The sequence below is a fragment of the Meleagris gallopavo genome, chromosome Z, assembly GCF_000146605.3.
Source record: "Meleagris gallopavo isolate NT-WF06-2002-E0010 breed Aviagen turkey brand Nicholas breeding stock chromosome Z, Turkey_5.1, whole genome shotgun sequence".
NCBI classification, from domain to species: Eukaryota; Metazoa; Chordata; class Aves; order Galliformes; family Phasianidae; genus Meleagris; species Meleagris gallopavo.
The window spans coordinates 18092283-18100012 of NC_015041.2; the positions used below are offsets into that span (position 1 = coordinate 18092283).

The window sequence follows — 7730 nt, forward strand, 5'->3', positions numbered from 1 at the left end:
CAAAGACTTGCATTGGAAGTTGTTGGGATCTGCACTTCTCCAGCACAAGCATAGCTTCCAATACTGCCAAACCTACAGAGGGAACATGTCAGTTTTGTCCTACCTTCAAACACTCCTCAGGCCATGCCAGCCTCTTTGCACTGTTTTGAGCAGTTTGAGGATCAGTCCTGAGTCTATAGTAGCCATCGCAGTGATGGATAGCTTTATTCTGTCTTTTTTCTGACTCTTACCACTGCCGGTTAAAGAGTCTTATGCCCCAGGAAAGTCAATAAAGAACTGTGATTCTGGGGATATTTTTTTTCCACTGATTCCTTTGAGAATGAAATGAAGCTCTACAAGGAGAGGGCTACTTTGCTTTTTGCATACTATTTGTTTGCTGAAGGGTTTACACATTCACTTCATGTCTAATTACTTCTCTGTCATGCCAATTAGTCGCTATGATTAGTTGTATGATGTCAGTAGCTGAAGGATCTTTCTGAGGTATGGCAAGCTTATCTGATTTAGTTATCTTTCATATCAGATGTCTGTATTGGGCTGCTATATCAATTACAATCTATGTCAATGTCTTTTAGATTTCTGAAACACCGAGATGCATATTTTGCAGTGCCAATATGCAGTCTCACATCTGCCTTCAAGGTCACATCAGCATTGATGAGATCTTTGCTTTGAACACTTGCCCTTAGCTTTTATAAACTCTGCAGACCTTTCTTGTATGTCCAGCATGACCTTAGCTAACATCAGCATAACTGTGACAGTTTCCTTTAGTTCCAATTAGTTACTGTTTATTGAAGTCATTTATTTGTGAAGGAATATCCACTTTATAAGATCTGTGTTAATGACATCCAATAATAGTATTGCTATATTTCTTCCCCAGATTACTAGGAGTAAGGTGCTGATATCTGCACATGATTATATGGATAGATTCACTCATGTCTGCATTATTTCACATCAACATTGAATCTCTAGCAATTATGCCCTGATTGTAGATCACTAACTATTGTGTCCTTAGCAACTGGCTTAGTTTTCCAAAACCGTGAAGTAAGCAGCTCTGTTATTTTTTGCCTTTCCTTTAGTCATGTTATGTTGCCTTTGTAAAAATTATCCTCATGTCAGTGAGTCAAATGTCCCATCACAGAACAGTTCAACCAGCAGTTTCTTGATGACTTAATCTTACAATATCTATTTCTGGAGCTCCTGGAGAGACACTTAGTCTCTTAGCTATGTGCCTCATGGGAGAAATAAACAGGAATGAAATAGTTATGTGACTAGAAACAAGCAGAAAAATTGTTCTGAAATGCCGTGCTGATAACACTGAAAATTAAGGCCAAACCAAAAAAAGAAAATTTTAATAAAGATTAAAGATACTAAAAGGCAGATGACCACATATAAAAATAAATAGTATTTCATTTGTCAGTATTTTATGAAAATTGTGTCAGATATTGGTCACTAGGTCTTTGGGAAGCTGACAAAATATGATTTAAAAAAGAGATGGATTAGGAAATTCTCAGCTACTGTCATACTTTCTGACGTATGCTTCTTTTCTAACTAATCCATTAATCCATTCTTTTTGTCTAATCTGCTTTTCTTAATATTATTTCTGAAGTGGTGTGTCATACACCTGCAGCTCTTTTCCATGTAAATTCAATATGAATTATTGCATAAAATATTTGCTTCTTTAGGTAAGAAGTTCCAAGTTTCCTCAGCTTCCTTTTGAAATTCAAAAAATCTACCCACTGACCACTGTCTATTTGTCTTAAACTCTGACGTTGTTCACACCACTTTTTTCTAAATCTTTACCAGGGAAGTAAAAACCTGGTAACATTGCCTCTCTAATAATGTTTAGAAGTAATATATCTATGTCAAAAATCTAATTCTGCAGGGAAAAAGAAGAAAAAGTCCTTTCAGCTCTCAGGTCTTCCAGTATCGGCTCTCCAGTTATCCATCAGCCTTTCCAAAGCATTTAAATTTGTCTTTGTTGTCCCTATTTTCTAGAGATAGTGTATGATTGATGTACAATGTTATCCTTTACTTGCATTTGTTTTTCTCTGAACACCGCAGGTCTCTCTACCTCTGTATTCTTTTCACAACCACAATTCCCATTTACCATAAGCTCCATTTGATCCTGTTTCATTCACAGACCCATATGACTGTCCTGAAATAGGTAGAAGAACATCATGATTTATCAATCTTGGTAGATATACAAATCCTTTCAGCCCCATGCTGAACTGTTAATAGATGGACTCGGGAAAGAAGGCATACATGGATCTGTTCTTACAAAACTTTCCAGCAAAAGACATATAGTAACCTCCTGGCCTAAAGGTTACATCAGGATCACTCTTGTCAGCAGCTTCCAGTGATGTAGAACAGTTATATTCTGCATCACTTGATCCAAGACCAGGGATCAATTGACTTTTAGTCCAGTGGTATTAACAGGTCAGCGTGGATTCAAAGTAGCATACTTGTTCACCTGTATATCAGATAATGTTTTACTATCAGTTTTGCATTTTCCCAGGTGTGGAATACATTATGTGTAAATTGTTTGTCATTCTCAGGTTCTTTACAGAGCAACCTTCTCTATTTTGATTAGAGGTTTATAAGCGATAGGTTACACATGCAAAAAAAATAAACAAATAAATGCACAAGAGATGCAATGGCAGTCACTCACCAGCAGACCAACTACCAGTCTCCAAGCAACAACTGCTCTGGAAAGACCCACTGCAGCTTTATTGTTAAGTAAGATGCTCTAGAGTATAGTCAACTCAGGTCAGCTGTACTCACTGCATGCCCTTCCATTCTTCTAACCATCCCAGCCTACTCCCTGGGGCATTATGAGAAACAGAGAATGCTTTGGGGTTGTGCAGATGCTGTTCAGCAAACAGCAATCTATTACCTATGCTGTTTAGTCACAAATCTAAAATAGAGCATCATAGAGACTGCCAGAAAGGAAATTAATATTGGTTCCAAACCTTAATTTCTAATGTTTCAAATGTATTCTTTTAGCACCATTTCCTAAGTCTCATGCTCTTACCTCCTTGTGGTCTTTTAGCTGCCATACGTTTTGGTGTTTCTGTGAAAAAAAAAAAACAACTAGGCACAAAGAAACTGAGTCTCTTCTTTAAGCACTACTCTTGTTCCTAAAAATTAAAATTCATTTTCTCAGTTATTTAACAAAATTTTGAATCCAAGCAAGTTACATAAATCCTTAATGTTGAAGAAAATACATTTTTAGTTTCACTAGTGTCTCTCTTGCTTTTCATGATTATAAGGTTAATTTGTTGGAATCTTATAAAAAAATTTTCACTTCTTTTGGTTCATGATGTTCAAGAAAAAAAAAATGTTTATGTGGAACAGTAAGCAAAGAAAAAAAGCAGTAGGTATTTTCCCATTCTTACTAGCATAAATAAAACAGCTTGGAAAAAATATTTTTTATAACTTTGGGGAAGAAGGAAATCAACACTTGCACATTCCTTTACACATGCTTAAATAATGTGTTTCAGTAGAACTTTTTTGAATAAAACACAATCTCAATGTAAATGGCAAACTAATGAAAAACTGATACTAGATATACATGCACTGGAAGATTTACATGTATAAGTCTGCAGGGTTAAAATAGTATGCTGGATGTCATTTCATGTCTAAGCCACCACTACTTTTTATCCACAACAGTAACTGCTGTTGTCAGAGAGTAGAGGACATGCTGCCTTGTCAAAAAACTGTACATCTGCCAGGGGTCTTCTTGCAGCAGCTTCACTCAAGGTGCACATCGAAGCTACTGAAGCTGCACCCTCTTTGTAGCTGTCACAAACACAGCAGGTACCACTGGAGTTCTGGTTCCACAAGCCGTGCATGTGCTCACTCATCTCTTCCTCTTCTCAGCCTGAGTGAGCTGTGATGGTAATGTCCAGGCATCCCTAGATACAGCCAGTTTCCTAATTTCTTACTAAGCGCATTTAAAGTCTGGGTACTTTACTGTAATTTCACTTATACCCTTGGTCACTGGCACCCTCCTGGTAGTTGGCAGAGATCAAACACTATTTTGCTAGGTCCATCAAACAGGCTTTGACACTGGCTATGAAACGTACATAAGTTACCTTGGGATTTCAGACTAACTACTCTGTGTTAGCTTCTAATCTGCAGGCTTTTGCCCCTGGTAACTAGGATGTACACTTAATTCAAGAGGGATCAAGCTACCTCAGACTGTATTTACAAAGGTGTAATATCTGCTCCATAGGGGAGTCTGACTCTCACCCTGTTGTAACACATGCTTCTTCGACAGTAAAGAAAACAAGGTAATCTGAGGCAGTTTTCAGTGTTATAAAAGCTCTGAACTGCCTACATTCAGAAGCAAGGTAACAAACCATTCCGACCAAAGTACTTCAAATCTCTAAAAACTGCAGAAATGTTATTTTTATAATAAAGCTAATGCTATCAGGTACACATGTGGTGCTCTGAAGTTCCCTCCATCTGCGAACGTCTCCTGATATTTTAATACTCCATACCTAATAGTACCAGAACTAGAGGATATACTAATCCTTAGAAAATGGTTAATCCACAACAGAACATCAGGGCTACTTTTATGTCACTGAAAGTCATTTTAACTATTTTCCCTTTTTCCACACTGCTTTTTCTTTTACAATAAAGTTCTTCATCATTGCCAAGTTGGAATATAATATACTGTTTATTTTTTCTACAGTGTTGACTGAGTGCAATACAATAGAACAACCACTCCACCTGTTAGATAGAAGTACTATCAAACTTAACAAAACTTAGAAGCAGTGCATAGGAAAAGAATTCATACTTTTATAGGCCGGAGTATCTCTGTGTGAGAGCAGGAATCAGACATATTTTTACTTGGACTGCATTGTCTTTTGGGGTTATAAGCTCCACAGGAACTGCCATGTGGCTGTTGATATTGTTAATTTAGTCAAACTTGATTCTGTCAAAGGATATTGTAATAGTCTTCTTCTTTTTTCTGCTATGCTGCTGATGAGCAGAACGCTTTCAGTGGTGGGATGTCCCTTTGAAAATGAAGTTCAGAGTTCCAAGAATGACATCTGATAGACACAATGGGAGAAATAAACTCAAAATGCTTCAAACCAGCATTCAGATTCCTTTCCCACTGAAAGTGAAAGGAAATGGGACAGAGTAAAAAACAGAAACTTGCAGAATCAGGTGGGGAAAAAAAGCAAAAAAAATATAGTTAATCAACTAGTTTGTCAAAAAGAAAATAAAGGAAAATGCAGAATGCTGACTGCTCTAGATTTCAGACTCTGTTTATGCCACTGAATGCTTTCATCTCTTAAGATGCTCTTTGGATGAGCAGTAGATGCATCTCATACTAGCAACTCTAATGTCAAGCTATTTATGTCCTAGAATATGCTCTGCAGATTTACACAAAGTGTTTGCCCTAAAATAAAGAAGCCCAGTTCCAGACTTTCCAAATTTCAAGGCCTGACTTTGAGACTAAGATATAGAATATGCTGTGCATCTAGTTTGTGGATTCCAGTGCCCAGCTTTTCCAAGTTAACAATTCTCAAGTAATGTCTCAGTAATACAGTGAATTATATCCATTCCTAGCGAGAAAGACAAGCTGACACAAACAATTGTAATTAGGGTCTGGAAACATCAGTATCTGTTTTTTGTTTTGTTTGCTTACTTGTTTTTTAAACAAGAACAAGTATGTCATCTCAAGCTAGTTTCTGATTATTAGATACCTACCTGCTGTCAGCACTAATTGGCACATTTGGTGCTAATCCTGATGAGAATTCTATAAATTAGATAGCTATAGATCCTGAAACATGCTGCCACATCTGCACTAAAATATAGGCTAAAAAACTACTGCAGGAAAAACTACATTTACTTTATCCATTAAATACTTTTGCTGAAGGTGATTTCAGCAACCTGACTTCACAGTGTAGAACTTTCACATACATTAAATTCCACTGGGGGAAGAAAATAATGAAGGAAAAAATATCTTTTCCTACTCTGTCTACAATTAGGAACTCCAGAAGTCATAGGATTTTCATACAGCAAAAGTAATCAAATTTTCCTTAGAAGTTCACCAAAATGTTATCTATATCTTCTTAAGCTGTCCCCTAAACCCCATGTGCATCATCATTAGTGATTTTACCCAGTATGTATTCATACCATAACAAAAATTCTCTTTTGCTCTCATTTGACTTGCTTAGGAAATATTTTTCAGAGGCATGAACAAAGATAAAAATATCCAAACTTGTTTAAGTGGGCTTTACTTCAGCTTTTCCAATATGCTACACTGACTGAGAAGCTGCTTAAACATAATCTCTAACTAGTTCAGGTGCTCTGTGGCATGCATTTTAAATGTAGTTTTTTGAAGCAAATTTTTATATATTCATTTTTAATATGACAAGTTTTCCATCTTAAACCATGAAGTTATGAATCTGAATCAGTTTAAGGCTGAGCCCATACAGTGCTAAGAAAGTTGCCTTATATGTAACTAGTATATTGACATATCACATGTCACCAGACTAAATTCAAATGCACATTTCCATTTTGATGTCTCCTGGACACATTCTTGAACTGCATTCAAGATATTTACTTTCGTGCATCTTGTTATTGCCAATCTCACTTTTGCTCGTTCCTTTTTTTTTTTTTTTTTTTGCTTATTAAATATAGAAAAGTGTTGTTTTAACTCCTCAGATTGGAATCTCAGATGTACTTTTTAGAATTATAATCCACAAAATTTCTCAGCTTGGCATCCAAATATGCTGTAAAAACTCACGTTTTATCTTGCAACAAAACTGTATGATTTGTTTCCCAGATGGCAGAGCTGTTAGAAGAATTACCCTATGTAAGTAGAGCAAGCCATAACACTGAAGCTAGGAAAAGCAGTGTTCAGTATTAGTGTTAAAAAGAATTATTTCTCTGTTTAGAATATAATCTCAGGATTTAGCTTGAGATGCAAATGAAACAAAAGACCTTAAATTAACTTTGTTTGGCCAAATGTAAATATCTACAGTTGAGCTACTTGTATAGATGATAATCACTTTATTTAACTTCCTACAGGTATTACAGTAAAATGGTATAAATGATATCCAGAAATGCTATTTTCCTCCTATTGCTTTTGGGGATGAATAGTTTATGTAGAAATCTGTAGTACAGATTCATATGAGCTACAAATTTGTGTACAAAGGATGGAGCAGTGCTGGCGTGCATAGTGACTGGAATTAAAGAGATTGCAGTAACTCTAAAGCACTAATGGAAGTAACAAAGTTTGCCACAGTCATATAGGATTTTAAAATGACTCAAGTGGATAGATGCTTTCTATGAGTGAGAAAATTCTGAAAGAATGATCCATCTTTGGTTTAGGTAGAATAATTAAGATAAGAACAGGAAGAAAAATGTCAATAATGCAGTCAGGGCAATGGTAAGCCATGCTGCTGCGCTTTTGTAACCTACAAATAGCCTGAGAAGACACAGTTTCTGCCTGCTGAAGTGTACTCTGGCTAAACACAATGCAAGCTAAAAGATAACGTTGGTATTTATTGGTATGAATTCATCTAAACTGAGAATTAGGAGTGTTTCTGATCTTCAGAGAAATAAGGTGCACTAGAGGATTTCTAATGGGAACATTCTAGGTGAGAAACTTTTACGGTTTCATGGTATGACTGTAATAAATTGTACAAAGGATCATACAGTGTCATACCTGTTGTAGCAAGGACTGAACTACGCAGCCCATCAAATCTCACCTA

General features: G+C 36.2%; 1 long non-coding RNA gene across 1 annotated transcript; it reads right to left on the bottom strand.

The window, feature by feature from the left end:
* Positions 1 to 1427: 1427 nt before the first annotated feature.
* Positions 1428 to 4602, bottom strand: LOC109363922. Its single transcript, XR_002109823.1, has 3 exons — positions 3587 to 4602; positions 3029 to 3067; positions 1428 to 2152 (listed from the first exon to the last, which is right to left on the bottom strand). It is a non-coding gene; the product is annotated as an uncharacterized LOC109363922 (long non-coding RNA).
* Positions 4603 to 7730: the final 3128 nt, after the last annotated feature.